The 16,552-nt window shown below is 41.3% G+C and overlaps 1 protein-coding gene across 1 annotated transcript in view; it reads right to left on the bottom strand.

Moving 5' to 3' along the window:
- RAB27B (RAB27B, member RAS oncogene family) overlaps window positions 1-11,560 on the bottom strand; it is a 66,276-nt gene extending 54,716 nt beyond the window's left edge. The window contains exon 1 of the mRNA XM_055559023.1: window positions 11,394-11,560. The gene's annotated coding sequence lies outside the window, so the exon portion shown is untranslated. The remainder of the gene's footprint in view (window positions 1-11,393) is intronic.
- Window positions 11,561-16,552: the final 4,992 nt, after the last annotated feature.

Below are 16,552 nucleotides of genomic sequence, written 5' to 3'. Positions count from 1 at the left end.
TGTTTAACCCAGAGTCTGCCCTAGTAACGGAAGATTTTAAATGGTGGTTGCTCCAGGAATTCTGGGCCAGGGTGTCACCATCCACATAAGCTACATTAGCTTTTACCGATAAAGTTATTTTTGCTCCAAATTGTTGCCCTATAACTCTGTTCTTAAGTCTGGAATGTCTAACAGTAGGCATGCCTTTGGATTTTTGCTACATGTGAAAAAGCAACCATGGTTACTTGGAAGAGTGATTCATTATGTGTTTTCAGTCATAGCTACTTTAGCAGAAATTAATTCCCCGAAATGACTGGTTAGTAAGCCACTGATTTCTAAGCTTGAAAGCAACACACTGGTACTAGCACTGTAGAAAAGTATCAAAAGAGATAAAAGTGGGCTCTGAGAGGAAAGTAGGCTCTGAGATAAAGTTCCAAGAGAGATCAATTTTACTCGACCTGTACTAAAAAGAAAATTCTTTGTTCCACCTTCAATAAATGGCAAGGAAAAAAGATACAAGGAGACAATCTTCCCTCCTTGATAAAACAGACACATAAAATTACTTGCCTAGACAGAATTTTAGGGGCCGTAGGGAATATTTGGCCTTATAAAAAGCTTCATTATTTCCAATTACACAAGAGAAGCTGAGGATATATCATGTCTACAAAAGTTTACTGAAAAGCATTTCTGTTTCTTCCTTAATAAAGGTTCATGATAAAATCTACTATTGTTATGGATTTACTTATAGACCCCAATGTTATCATATGAACATAGTTCTGGAAACTCACTCCTGGAATGGATATCATAAAAATATTCACTCTCGTTAATTCTAACACCAGTTCATTTCAGATCCAGTTAAACAGGAATATTTTCTGAGTAATCAGAATTAAGTGATATAAACAAGTTTATTAAGTGCAATAAACAAACAAGAATATGTTATTCAAGATTTAGTATATTCAGACTTTTTAAAATTAGTACAGTATTTAAAATATATTCTCAGTGCTAAATAATTCATCAGGCCAAGAGAAAGGCCCTAAATAGATCAAAAACTTTTATTTCTGCCTATATACACCCCTTTCATTGGGACTCTGTGATTAAGAGTTGATTTTCCTATTGCTTGGGTCACTCAGTTCAGGTTTGCCTTTAAATTGTGCCTGGGGCCAATTTTGGCAACCATGTTAAAAGAAACTAGATTTATAAAGATTATGGCTAGAATGGGAAAATGTTTGTTTAACTTCTCTCATCCCCTTCACACTCTGACATATAGCCTGTATTCACTAATACAGCCTGAAATCTCAACAAGTAACATGTAAAAATTATTCCAAATAGGAAGCAGTTGTAAGAGAACGCAGAGTTTGTAAAACTGCACCCATTAAAATCAAAATTATCAAACTTCTCATTTTCTTCCACAATGGCCTGAACTTGAAAATTGGTTCATTCAGTGGGTACATTCTGCAGCTACTGCTGTTTCAAAGTTGAAAATAAGGAAGCCTGTTATCAGTCTTTAATCCAAGATTAAACACCAATGCAAGTTTTCACCCTTGACAATTCTGCCTAAAAGTCATAATTTATAGTGATCTATAAATGTTCATCATAAGTTACACAAAGCATTTTTTGCAATGATATTTGTCTTTTCTTCATATTTATTGCTATACTACCACACAAGTGGGAGTGCCAAAAACAAGACATCTGTGTCCCTAATGCTAGCTTACCTATACTGAAACCTCAAACAAGAAAGACACTGGTATTTCCCAAGAGAATATATGAAATATTGATGAATTTACAGAAGGGGATAATCTAGAAGATTCACAGTTGGGTAACAGCTTGTAAATAATGTAAGTAACCAAATGCTAGAGAACAAAAAGGACTACAGTCAACATGGTTTTAATTAGAAATTTTGACTGGGGTATTTGTAGACATAGATTATGTGTCTAACTCATAGATGAGTCATGAAAATGTTGTTTAGAAGTTTTCTTTCTCTATCTATAATAATCAGAACACAGACAACTGAGCTATTGGCATATTATGAGAAGGCTTTAAAAAAAAACACATTTGTTCTGAACTAGATGCCTGAAATGATGCATCTGTAACAAAGACAACCTTCAACACCTGCATAGAAAGAAGAGAGAGAACGTCTCAATAGGACAAGTAGTCATGCAGAAAGTTCTCAGGCTGATTATCTAATAATCAGAAATAGTTGCGATGGAGAGTGAGAGGCAGTCAGATGGTTGTATAAGGAATGTTCTTAAATGTAGCAACATATTTCCCAAACTGTTTTGAACAATGAACTGGAATGAGTATCAACATGGGAATGGACAAGGCGTTGGGAAGAGGAAGTGGGAGACAGAGAATAACTTGCCTTAAACTTGGTCAGTGGACACACATTTACAAGTCAATTATGTAACAGTATTTACATGGGTTGGAAATTTCAAAAGTAATCGTTACTAGATAATTATCCTTTAATTCTTTTAGAACGTCGAGATACATTGTGTTACGCTTTGGTAAGCAGATCCTGAGATTAGAAATGTCATAAATTCAGACGCAGCAGAGTTGGAACAAAGCTATTGAGTACAACAAAGGGAATGGCAGTTAATTTGTTCTTCAATTAATATGCTCTGGGCATCAATTATTGAAGCATGATATTAATGAGCCAAAATCAATAGATTCAATCACTTGAGTACTCTGCTCGGTCTTTTGTTCTATGGTACTGGAACACATTCCTAACCGAGCTATGACATGTCAGTTTTCACAAATGGGGCTGGGAGAAAACATGGGTGAACAGAATCCTAGGGCATGGAAATATTTAAAGTGGTTGCCCCACATACAGGGATAAATGATGCTCGATTCATAACTAAGAGCTACAGGCATATTTATCCTCCCAATTTAATAATAATAGCAATCAACATGATTATATATAACCTTACATTTCCCCTAAGTCCTTCCAGAATGTAAATGGCCTTATTAGCCAAAGCTGATTGGTGCTGACAGAACAGGAAGAAAATCATGACTCCTATCTTATGGCCACTAAACCTCCCTCTTCCCAGAGTCTCCTTCAGAGACGGCATTAGGTCTTACAGATTTTCGTGATCACTTGCAGACCAGCACTTCCCAGTTGCTATTATCAGTCTGACCTCTCCTAGCAGGTTTAGAGTTCTGAAGGCGTTTTCCTGGTGAATCCAGTTGAATCACTATAGATGCCTGAAAGCCACAGGTCTTCTCCTCCAACGTGCTTCACTTTCTCTACACCTAATCTCAATTCTGGGAACCTTTCATTTATCTAATGCCTCCTAACGGTTGAGCCCATAAAACTTTCTCTTTTCTCCTACAGCTGGTCAATGCCATTCATTAATTCTCTAATCTGACTTCTCTTCTCCAACCTTAACCGTCTTTTGAGCTAATTTCAGACCATTTGTATGTGCCACTCCTAACTGCTCTCTCTATGGTTTTAGCCCCCTTAGGTTTTATCTTCCTCTTTATTACCACAATACTGTGTTCAAACCACTAACAAACTTTACCAGGTTATGCTCAAATTATCTGCTCATGGATCTACCTCAACAGATTCTAAGCTCTTCAGGAGCAGGAACTACGTCTTCCACATCCTTTCGACCAAACGACTAAATATGCTGCTGACACAAAAACAGCACATAATGAATATTTCTAATAAACAATTCAGATATGTAAAAATTATACCAGAAACTAAGTTGCTATTATTAGTTTTAACATGATAATAAATAATTTTAAATTTCAACTTTAACATGACTCAGTTCAATTCAGTCGCTCAGTCGTGTCCGACTCTTTGTGACCCCATGAATCGCCTCCCAGCAACTTGGCATTTTCTCTAAAGTTTATACTCTGCAGGTAGAATTTGTGCTCTCTGAAGGATGTCAAGAATTCTTGGATTTTTATTTTCATGTTTTGGATCAAGTGGCAGTGTGCATTAACCTGTTTTTAGCAGAAAAGACTAAAAAGCAGTGAACTATTTTTTAACCCTCTTATTTCAATTTCTACACACGTTTAAAGAACATAATTCCTGAAAAATAAGACAAAAATGTTTCTACTGGTAATAAAACATGATGAAACAGAATACATGTCTTTCTTTAAATATATAGTGAACATTTATGAAACCTTGAAATTTACTCTTTTGAATTAGCTTTCTGTTCTCAAGGTGCCAAGCCTATCCCCTTGCTGCTGCTGCTGCTGCTAAGTTGCTTCAGTCGTGTCCAACTCTGTGTGACCCCAGAGACGGCAGCCCACCAGGCTCCCCCATCCCTGGGATTCTCCAGGCAAGAACACTGGAGTGGGTTGCCATTTCCATCCCCTTAAGTATATGCATTTTTGCTTATATTGATTTTTTTTTAATTCCCCATCCCCCCTACTATATTGATTTTAAGAATCATTGCTACTCTGGACGAATTGCAGCATACCTCAGTCTTTATTCCACTAAAATCATCCTAATCCAACTCCTTCCAGAATGAAAAGGATAGGAAAAGAGTTTCTGGTCCCATGGGCCTCACACATGAGCTGACTTCAAAAAGTCAAAGTGTACTTGCAAGCATGAAAAGCCAGAAGGAGTCGGACCCATGAAAACCACACTTGATTTGCAAAGCTGTGTTGGGAACCAGAGAGAAGAGCATTACAGCTCAAAGGAAATTCATCTTCATCACAACTCAGCTATTATCATAGAGCCGTTTCACAGAGAAAACCACACCATAAAACTCAAAGACCTCCCCCACCTCACACCGGAAACAGATGCTCGCCAGGCTTACCAAGTCTGCAGAGTAGGGCAAACCTGCAGTGGGTGAAACCATCCCCCATTAGAAGGCAAAACATATGCAGGACATAGGGCCTCACCTTCCATTTCTCATCTCGCTCTCACCTTTGTCTAAGAATACTCTTTGCAATCTTAAACGGAATGAGTTCTCACCAAATGTGCAAACTCCTGGGGTGGGAAGAGGGCACCTCCATTAGGAGACTATCCAGGAGCAGTACTAATAATGAGTTCTATATTCTACCTTTGTCTCCTTGGTTTTTCTAGTAGCTAAGTGAAAAAAATTACAATCTAACAAGGAGGGTTGGGGAAATTGCAGTTTTTAGGTCAGTTTCAAAATGACTAGCACCTGATGATGGCTTAGTCCAGTCCTGAGAAAAAAGCAAACCCAAAGGTGTTCATTCCATTTTATTGCTACTATGCAGTCTTCGTCAACTAGCATCCTGTTTTTTTTTTAATTTTTATATGATTTTTTAAAGTCACTTTCCAGTTAGAGTTATTGCAAGATATTGGCTCTATTCCCCATGTTGTACGATGCATCCTTGAAACTATCTTTCAGCCAGTAGCTTCTACCTCCTGCTCCCCAGTCCTTGTACTGCCCTTCTCCCAATGCATAACCACCGGTTTGTTCTCTATAACTGTGAGTCGGCTTCTTTTTGTTTTATTCACTAGTTTTCTTTGACATGACAGGTTAGTTGTTCAGTTGGGTCTGACTCTTTGCGATCCCATGGACTGTAGCCCGCCGGGCACCTCTGTCCATAGAATTTGCCAGGCAAGAGTAGTGGAGTGGGTTGCCATTCCCTTCTCCAGGGCATCTTCCTAAACCAGGGGTCAAACCTGGGTCTCCTGCATTGCAGGAAGATTTTTACCACCAAGGAAATGACATTTTAGTTTTCACACATAAGTGATATGATACAGTATTTATCTTTCTTTGACTTATTTTACTTAGTATAATGCCTTCAAGTCCATCCATGTTGGTGCAAATGGCAAAATTTTGTTCTTTTTTATGGCTGAGTAGTATTCAGTGTGGGCTTCCCCAGTGGTTCAGCGGTAAAGAATCTGCCTGCAATACAGGAGATCAGGAGACTCAAATTCTATCCCTGGGTCGGGAAGATCCCTGGAGGAGGGCATGGCAACCCACTCCACTATTCTTGCCTTGAGAATTTCATGGACAGAGGATCCTGGTGGGCTATAGTCCATAGGGTCACAAAGAGTTGGACACACCTGAAGTGACTGAGCACAGTATTCCAGAGTGTGTGTGTGTGTGTGTGTACACCACGTCTTCTTAGCATCTCATTTCTAACATAAGATTAAAGAGTAGGGCTTTGTCATATTATGTCGTATTTATTTGAATTTGTTTCTACATGTTTTTAACCCTTAATTGTAAATACCAGGATATTTTCACTAAAGTGATTTTTCCTAGGATACGTTTTGCAGTGTCTTCTGTATTGTTTCTCATAGAATCATTCACCTCCAAGCTCTGAGAGGCAGCCTTTGATAACTGGCATTGCCAACCTTGGAATGATTAAGATCAAAGTTTGAATAAGGGAGGGACAGGGCCAAGACTGGGTGTGATAGTTTCTGCCTCTTTAGTTGTTTTGTTCACTCAAAAAAAAAAAAATTAAGAAATTAGCAAATTAGATGCATTGCTCCAATGCTTCCCAGCATTTGGAGAAAAGATTTCAGAAAATCCGAGGTCTAAGTCAGCTCAAGGAGGCACCTTGGGTGAATATAAGAAAGCTCCCGATCTTGGAAAAGGCTTCTATTATTTTAGGCACTAAGAGAGGCCAGGTTTTCTGTTCCCTCTTTGAAAAATCTAGTTTCATTCTATACTTTTTTAAAAAATATTTTCACATATCCAGAAACACATATTAACAGTGCATTCTTTATGAAAATGTTGAATCACAGCCCATGAGAGCTGAGCAACGCTTTTAACAAGCTTCTCAGACTCTGAGGACCTTGCTTACGTTAGATTGGACAAATGTCACACAGACCCATTTTGCCTTTTCTAATTATTTTTGTTCTGTATCCCTCAGGTCAGATTTAACTCACAGTTTCACTTTTCTGAGCAAGTTAAGAACAGAGCAACAAGAAAACAAATCGGGTTGACCCCAAGTTCACTATAATTGACAATAAATTTATGGGTTACAGAAAGAAAGCTAAAATAAAATCTTGAATATTTTCTTAAGCCTCTTAAAAAGAAATTTGCCCTCTTTTATAGAATTTATGTCTTTCTCTTTTTCTCTCTGTGTACATTGTGCATATATACTTATACATATATATTATGAATATCTAAACTCATACATATAAATACATCTATAATTATGAATATCTATCTATCTGGATACATAGGTACATAAATGAAAGAGAGGAAAGAAACAAGGGGAAAAGGAAGGTAAGGAACTAAACAGGAAGCAAGAGTTACCTGGTTACCCAGGTCTAGAGCTAGACAATAGGGATATTAAAGTAATCAGTCTATTCCTTTTGTTGTACACAGGAGAAAACTGTGCCTTAAGGAAACTAAATGCCATACTCATAGCTTTACTACTCAGCACCAGTATAATTTGATTAATGATGGGCTTCTTAAAGGTTTGATTTAAATCCCACCAATTTATACCTATATCTGCCTTTTCTAAAATTGTTCCCCAGATTATGTGAATCTTGATATCTTTGAATATAGTTTTACCTACTAAAAAAGGTTGTTATTGCATTTCTGAATATTAGACATTTGGTTTCTATGGCAGCTACAATTGCTATATACACGTGTGTGCAAGCCCAACTGCTTAGCCGTGTCTGACCCTCTGCAACCCCATGGACTGTAGCCCACCAGTCTCCTCTGTCCATGGGATTTCCCAGGCAAGAATACTGGAGTGGGTTGCCATTTCCTCCTCCAGGCAACTGCCATATACTATGATGTTATTTACTTTACTTTGATGCTATGTTCTACAACTGTATAAACTAAATTTTCATTGTTATCTCTTAATATGTGATCTATAATATCTATCAAATATCAAACAAATTGTGTTCTTTCTTGGGTTTGTAGGATTACAGTTTTGAAAGAGAGGTTGAAGGTCATTTAGTTCAGCTTCTCAGTACAGACAATTCTCTATAACAAATAATTCATGGAGTGGACTTCTTAGTTTTCTCAGATAGATCTTTTCCCGTCTTTGCAATGACTTCCCAGGTGGGCTTCCCTTGTGGCTCAGCTGGTAAAGAATCCACGCGCAATGCGGGAGACCCAGGTTCAATCCCTGGGTTGGGAAGATCCCCTGGAGAAGGGAAAGGCTTCCCACTCCAATATTCTGGCCTGGAGAATTCCATGGACTGTATAATCCATGGGGTCGCACAGAGGTGGGCCCCAGGTGGTCTCTCCAGCCTCACTCTGTGCCCCTCTCTAGCCCTGCTTTCTAGTCTCTTCTGTTGTTTTCAGTCCCTAGGCTGTGTCTGATTCTTTGCGACCCCATGGGCTGCAGCCCGCCAGGCTTCCCTGTCCTTCACCATCTCCCAGAGTTTTCCCAAACTCATGTCCATCGAGTCAGTGATGCCATCCAACCATCTCATCCTCTGTTGCCCCCTTCTCCTGCCTTCTATCTTTCCCAGCATCGGGGTTTTTCCAACGAGTTGGCTCTTCACATCAGGTGGCCAAAGTATTGGAACTTCAGCTTCTTTTCAACAGACAATATCTAAATGATAGTGTCTCCTTCCTTCACTCAGAATAAAAATCAAAAGCCAACATGCTTGCTTTCAAAGCCCTCTGTGACCTGCCCCAGTACGACCCTGCCCCCAGGGACACAGACAGCCTTCCTTGCCACTCCTGGAAGTTGCCAGGCAAACTCTTGCTTGTTGATCCTTCAGTCTAGACAGCTCTTCCTCCTTGTAACCATATGGCTCACTCCCGAGCTTCCATAAGACCAATGTTCTAATGTCACCTTCTCAGTTAGACTTTCCCTGGGCACCTGATCTAAAGCTTCAATACTGGCTGGGCGTCTCACTGCCAGTGTTCGTTCCTTCTCTGCTTTACATTCTCGTCTAGCTCTTATCTCCAATGTATCACAGATCTAACTTGCACATCCATTTATTCTCTAAAGTAAAAGGCAAGTTCTCTGGAGTCCAGTCACTTTTGTGCATTTGGTCCACTTCTGTTCACACAGAGCCCAGAATAAGGCTTGACACTATTAATAAATATTTAAGAAGTGAACAAGAAATGTAAGTTCTTTTCCTCAACTACACTCACCAGTTGTTTACTTAGAAAAGACAACTTATTTAGAATTTTTTGGCTATGTGTTAAACAGCATTTTATTTTCATTACTGATAATCCAGACAAGTTTCCTTCATTGAAGGAGGGCTTATGAGAGAAGGTTAATATTTAAAGAATATGAATAATGACTGCAAAGGGAGTGAAACAAGTTTAGTAATTCTCTCAACTCCATTTATGGGGTTTACAATTGGTTTTTATTATGCTTCGTGGTGTTGCTACTTCCTACTATAGAATAAATGTCAGCTCCATTCTACACCTAATAATGAGTGAAAAATTACACCCCTTCAGCCACCAACTCCAGCAAGTGACTTACCCTTCATGGGAAACACCTAGTTTGTCCTGTCTGTTGTTACAGTAATTGTTCTCCTGTCTCTCAAAACTGCAATTACTTGCTTAAGAGCAGAACCAAGGTTGGTTAACCTACCTTGATGAATCAACTCAAGAAACTGGATTAATTGTGAGCTGAGCTTTATGTGAATAGTTGGTCTATGTTTCATGCTGTCCTGATCTGCAAGACCAAAAACCCAACCAAAAATCTACCAGGCTGAAGGTGGGAAAACAGCAGAGTTCTGTTTTTGAACCACCTGGGGCTTTGGATGGCTTCTATCTTTCCAGAAGTACAGTTAAATATAATGAAAAGCAGTTCAGAAACCAGTAGATAATTTTAATAGAAGCTGGTGTGCCAAGGAGCTGAGCAGATCAATTATATTAGAGTTACCTTCCCTATCAGGTAGTCAGATTCCTGTTCCAGAAATGGCCTATGAGAGAGTTGTGGTTTGCTTACATTTGACAGATACCCTTTGATTCCTTCTTGGCATCTTTGAGAACAGGCTTGTCCGGTTTCATTGGCAAGGTTCTGTTCTTTCGAAAGCAAAGATGGTAACATTTATGGGAGGCCACTGTCAGTTTGTAAGCAGAAAAGCCTCCTTAACATTAAACTATCTGCCAAGATTACCTTGTTTTGGTCATTCCTAAAGTCCCTTCTTGCCTTCAAGAAGGACTGATTCCCTCCAGGTAGAGGATTAATGATAGGAAACTGTGAAAAATAAGTATATGGGGGAACAGCACAAGGTAGGTATGGCTCTCACTTCTTACTACAATTTGGACTTTACAGTAGCTTGAAAATTCAATAAACTGAAATGCCTGAGGCTATTCTGCTGAAGTTAACTTTTCTGTTAACTTCAAATTTAGAACTCTATAACGATGCACATAAAACATATATATAGATATATGTTTATCTATAATATTACTGAAGATGTATGAATGTAACTGAATATTAAGAACAGTACATCTTTGAAACAGACTAAAAATCTATAATTATTATTATGTTCAATAATAATTTTGTTGCTAAGAACTCAGAGCCTCGAAGGCTGCAGTCCATGGGGTCGCTAAGAGTCGGATACGACTGAGCGACTTCCCTTTCCCTTTTCACTTTCATGCATTGGAGAAGGAAATGGCAACCCACTCCAGTGTTCTTGCCTGGAGAATCCCAGGGACGGGGGAGCCTGGTGGGCTGCCGTCTATGAGGTCGCACAGAGTTGGACACGACTGAAGCGACTTAGCAGCAGCAGCAGCAGATACACAACTGGAATCATACATATCCTTAATTTTAGGTCTCGAAATAAAAAGCAGTAACAATGTTAAGCAGTGTGTAACAGCTAGTAGCAAGTCTGATGACTTTGACCAAACTCAGCCTTTTCCTAGGGACAGAGGCTCCAGCTTCTGCTTAGGGACATTCCACCTGATTCAATAGCTTTCAGATAATGAGATAATGTTGTAGGGAGTTGGAAACTCTTGGAAGCTCATTTATTATGACCAGTTGAACAAACACACGTGTACACACCCTTCTAGGACTGCAATACCCGGATCACAATTCTGAAAGAACAGGTTTAAAAAAAAAAAAAAACTATCAGACAGACTCTTGATTTCTCTGGGGCTGTTTCACCTGAGGACGGACAATCCCTTGTCTCACCTCACGAAACGACTTCTCCTTAAATGAACCTCGAAACACACGATGATGATGAAGAATTGTTATTTCGGTTGTCTTTGAGATACAGATGGAAGGAAACTGACATTGCTAAGCCAGGTTCTTTTTTTAAAATCCCAACCAGCTGTTTGATCGGCGAGGACCAAAACAAAGACAGACACCAGCCAGTTTTCTGAGACATCCGCGCCCCCACCACGCCTGCACCAGAATCCCGGGTGGAAGCCGCCGATCCAAGGCGCTCACACCCCGAACCCCGCTCCAGATCCGGGGTCCCTCGCCACCGGCCTACATCTCCCCATCCACGTCTCACTTCCTTTTCGCAGGCGAGCCGCTCGGCAAACCCCCCGAGTGGGTGGGAACACATTCCAGCAATAACAGCCCGGCTGGCCGCCCCAACTCACCAGCCTGCGAAGTTTTCCTTGGCGAGAGGTGTCGGGTTTCAGAGGTTTCCTTCCCCCTTCCCCAAGCCCTGGAACTCCTGGACACCAGCCGCGGCCCGGGGTCTGCCTTCCAGGGCGACGGTCCCGGGCACCGCTCCGATTTTTTTTCCCCCCAACCTGTGGCTCTGGATCGCTCTAACAGCCGGCGGGTCCCTAGCCCCTGCCCGTCGGGACAGCAAGCTGCAGGACTGGAAGCACCACCCCCGAGTCCGCCGAGCCCCGGGATCTGCAGGGCTCGTGTGTGACGAAGGCGTGTCTCCCAGTCCTAAGGCGGACGTGCGGGGCGCACCTCCGGCTAATCTTGCTGGTGACTCAAAGGCGCTCGGTTTCTGCTCCGAGTTCTCGGCTCTGTGGGTCTCCAAGCCCCAGCAGCCAGCTCATTTTGAGTCCTGGATTTTTCGATGTTTTCTTGGATTTCTCTTTTCCAAAGAGCCCCTGGGCACTGTGAAAACGGCTTCCAGGGCACTGCATTTTCTCCTCTGGGAGTGGAGGTCTTCGTTAACTAGAGACCAAGGAGTTGCCGGTGGAGAGGGGAGAAGGGCCTCCGGAAATAAAAGGTCTCAGAAGGAAATCCGTGTTTTAAAAGTTAGGGTCTGTTCATAGGAATCTATTCACCAGGATGTGCTGCCCTCACCTTTGCCTCCTACAGTCATTTCCGAGATCTGCAGCTGAGTCAACAGGGGTCCTGTCTATGAGGTCAGAGGAAACCAGGCAGCACACACACTCACTGAACACATCTTTATTAAGCAAAACACCTGGAGTAACAGGCAAATTTGGCCTTGGAATACGGAATGAAGCAGGGCAGAGACTAATAGAGTTTTGCCAAGAAAATGCACTGGTCATAACAAACACCCTCTTCCAACAACACAGAAGACTCTACACATGGACATCACCAGATGGTCAACACCGAAATCAGATTGATTATATTCTTTGCAGCCAAAGATGGAGAAGCTCTATACAGTCAGCAAAAACAAGACCAGGAGCTGACTGTGGCTCAGACCGTGAACTCCTTATTGCCAAATTCAGACTTAAATTGAAGAAAGTAGGGAAAACCACTAGACCATTCAGGTATGACCTAAATCAAATCCCTTATGATTATACAGTGGAAGTGAGAAATAGATTTAAGGAACTAGATCTGATAGATAGAGTGCCTGATGAACTATGGACTGAGGTTCGTGACATTGTACAGGAGACAGGGATCAAGACCATCCCCGTGGAAAAGAAATGCAAAAAAGCAAAATGGCTGTCTGGGGAGGCCTTACAAATAGCTGTGAAAAGAAGAGAAGCAAAAAGCAAAGCAGAAAAGGAAAGATACAAACATCTGAATGCAGAGTTCCAAAAAATAGCAAGAAGAGATAAGAAAGTCTTTTTCAGCGATCAATGCAAAGAAATAGAGGAAAACAACAGAATGGGAAAGATAGGGATCTCTTCAAGAAAATCAGAGATACCAAAGGAACATTTCATGCAAAGATGAGCTCGATAAAGGACAGAAATGGTATGGACCTAACAGAAGCAGAAGATATTAAGAAGAGATGGCAAGAATACACAGAAGAACTGTACAAAAAAGATCTTCACGACCCAGATAATCACGATGGTGTGATCACTGACCTAGAGCCAGACATCCTGGAATGTGAAGTCAAGTGGGCCTTAGAAAGCATCACTACAAACAAAGCTAGTGGAGGTGATAGAATTCCAGTTGAGCTATTCCAAATCCTGAAAGATGATGCTGTGAAAGTGCTGCACTCAATATGCCAGCAAATTGGGAAAACTCAGCAGTGGCCACAGGACTGGAAAAGGTCAGTTTTCGTTCCAATCCCAAAGAAAGGCAATGCCAAAGACTGCTCAAACTACCGCACAATTTCACTCATCTCACACGCTAGTAAAGTAATGCTCAAAATTCTCCAAGCCAGGCTTCAGCAATATGTGAACCGTGAACTTCCTGATGTTCAAGCTGGTTTTAGAAAAGGCAGAGGAACCAGAGATCCAATTGCCAACATCCTCTGGATCATGGAAAAAGCAAGAGAGTTCCAGAAAAGCATCTATTTCTGCTTTATGGACTATGCCAAAGCCTTTGACTGTGTGAATCACAATAAACTGTGGGAAATTCTGAAAGAGATGGGAATACCAGACCACCTGATCTGTCTCTTGAGAAATTTGTATGCAGATCAGGAAGCAACAGTTAGAACTGGACATGGAACAACAGACTGGTTCCAAATAGGAAAAGGAGTTCGTCAAGGCTGTATATTGTCACCCTGTTTATTTAACTTCTATGCAGAGTACATCATGAGAAACGCTGGACTGGAAGAAACACAAGCTGGAATCAAGATTTCCGGGAGAAATATCAATAACCTCAGATATGCAGATGACACCACCCTTATGGCAGAAAGTGAAGAGGAACTCAAAAGCCTCTTGATGAAAGTGAAAATGGAGAGTGAAAAAGTGGGCTTAAAGCTCAACATTCAGAAAACAAAGATCATGGCATCTGGTCCCATCACTTCATGGGAAATAGATGGGGAAACAGTGGAAACACTGTCAGACTTTATTTTTCTGGGCTCCCAAATCACTGCAGATGGTGACTGCAGCCATGAAATTAAAAGACGCTTACTCCTTGGAAGGAACGTTATGACCAACCTAGATAGCATATTCAAAAGCAGAGACATTACTTTGCATAACAAAGGTCCATCTAGTCAAGGCTATGGTTTTTCCTGTGGTCATGTATGGATGTGAGAGTTGGACTGTGAAGAAACCTGAGCGACGAAGAATTGATGCTTTTGAACTGTGGTGTTGGAGAAGACTCTTGAGAGTCTCTTGGACTGCAAGGAGATCCAACCAGTCCATTCTGAAGGAGATCAGCCCTGGGATTTCTTTGGAAGGAATGATACGAAAGCTGAAACTCCAGTACTTTGGCCACCTCATGCGAAGAGTTGACTCATTGGAAAAGACTCTGATGCTGGGAGGGATTGGGGGCAAGAGGAGAAGTGGACGACAGAGGATGAGATGGCTGAATGGCATCACTGACTTGATGGACGTGAGTCTGAGTGAACTCTGGGAGTTGGTTATGGACAGGGAGGCCTGATGTGCTGTGATTCATGGAGAGTCGGACATGACTGAGTGACTGATTTGATCTGATCTGGCCACACCCACGATCCTGGCTGGCTCTCTTGAGATCACATCTCAGACAGACTAAGACATCTTTGGTGTTTAGACTTATGGTAAGAGCCCAGGGTTGAAGACATACAATAGCAATTGACTTATTTTTCCCCACTGTGAAGAAAGTGAAAAAGTTCCAAATGTGTTGCTTGCATACATGTTGGTGAACAGTGAGGTGATTGCTTAAGTGTTCACTGTTTGACCAGTTCTGACAGAGTGCCTTAGAGACAACGGGAGAGGCACTGACAGTATCAGCAATGGATCATCGTGGGAGAAGCGCTGCCAGAGGAGTTTAAAACAAAAGAACCTAAAACCCAAACCAAATGCAAGCAAACCATAGCAAAGCAGCAGAGAAGAGCAGTGTTGGAGAAAACATGTGGTTTCACAGGAAACTGTCTATTCTACTAAGAAAATTCGGGAGAAGCTCTATTTTCTGTGCCTCAGTGTTCTTATCTTGAAAGTGGGGAGAATAAAATGCCTTTGTAGGGTTATTGTCAGTAAATGAGTTCAGATCAGCAAAGCACATAGACCAGTGTTATAGTAAAGTCTTTAAGGGTGTTCAGTTCAGTTCAGTTCAGTTGCTCAGTAGTGTCCAACTCTTTGCGATCCCATGAATTGCAGCACGCCAGGCCTCCCTGTCCATCACCAACTCCCAGAGTTCACTCAAACTCACATCCATCGAGTCCATGATGCCATCCAGCCATCTCATCCTCTGTCATCCCCTTCTCCTCCTGCCCCCAATCCCTCCCAGCATCAGAGTCTTTTCCAATGAGTCAACTCTTCGCATGAGGTGGCCAAAGTACTGGAGTTTCAGCTTTAGCATCATTCCTTCCAAAGAAATCCCAGGGCTGATCTCCTTCAGAATGGACTGGTTGGATCTCCTTGCAGTCCAAGGGACTCTCAAGAGTCTTCTCCAACACCACAGTTCAAAAGCATCAATTCTTCGGCGCTCAGCTTTCTTTATAGTCCAACTCTCACATCCATACATGACCACTGGAAAAACCATAGCCTTGACTAGACAGACCTTTGTTGGCAAAGTAATGTCTCTGCTTTTGAATATGCTATCTAGGTTGGTCATAACTTTCCTTCCAAGGAGTAAGCGTCTTTTGTTGCCTACACATTATTTTGGTAACAATTATCTGCTCCTTTCTCCCAAAGTAAAGTCTGATTTATAAATACTATTCTGATCTACTGGGAACTATTATTGGAGGTTCGGGTTATAGATTTTCAAATATATATGCTGGGAATATATTTTTATAGTATAATCTATTTTGCATCAGCAATATCTGTACTGCTGTGTGTGTCTATGGGGCCTGAGAGAGAGAAAAGAAATACATAAACAGCCTTGACTTTATTCTTCTTTTCATAGCACGTTAATTTAAAATGATTCTCTGTACATGATATAAAATGGCGATCTGTATTCTTCACTTAGTTTATGTGTTCACTTACTTAATCCTACCAGCTGTTACTTCCCATATTCCACAGCATTCATGGTGCCTTTATCCATAGATCATCTCACTGGACTTTCACAATGTTGCTTTGAAAGAGACAAGGCATCTATTATTTTTTATTGTCCTCATTTTTAAGAATGAAGAAACTCAGGTTGAGAAAGTCCCAACAACATGCCCAGAATCCCAAGGGTCCAGGAATGTAGGATCCAGATCTGCTGATCCGGAAGGCAAAGCTCACAGTAGTCAGGACACCGTGCTGCCTGCCTTCCGCTTAAGGGGAAAGTGCCTCTCGTGAGAAAGTCTAACACACACAGTTACCATCTGCTCTCTTTGCCACCCTCACCTTCTCTAAAAGGTAAGTGTGTCAGCTGCCTCGTAGGGCTAACTCCTGCAGGGACAACTCTCTAGGAGTCACCTGCTACACAAGTCCTGTGTTTCTAGTTCCGAGGCTCCGAGGCGCTAGTGTTACACGGGCATGCTCTTCAGCTACTCCAGAGGGTGGACCTTTCCTTCCCTGTG

This window comes from Bubalus kerabau, chromosome 21, assembly GCF_029407905.1.
Source record: "Bubalus kerabau isolate K-KA32 ecotype Philippines breed swamp buffalo chromosome 21, PCC_UOA_SB_1v2, whole genome shotgun sequence".
Classification (NCBI taxonomy): Eukaryota; Metazoa; Chordata; class Mammalia; order Artiodactyla; family Bovidae; genus Bubalus; species Bubalus kerabau.
Note: the sequence above shows the minus strand (reverse complement) of the source record. Positions and strands in the feature narration are given on the sequence as shown.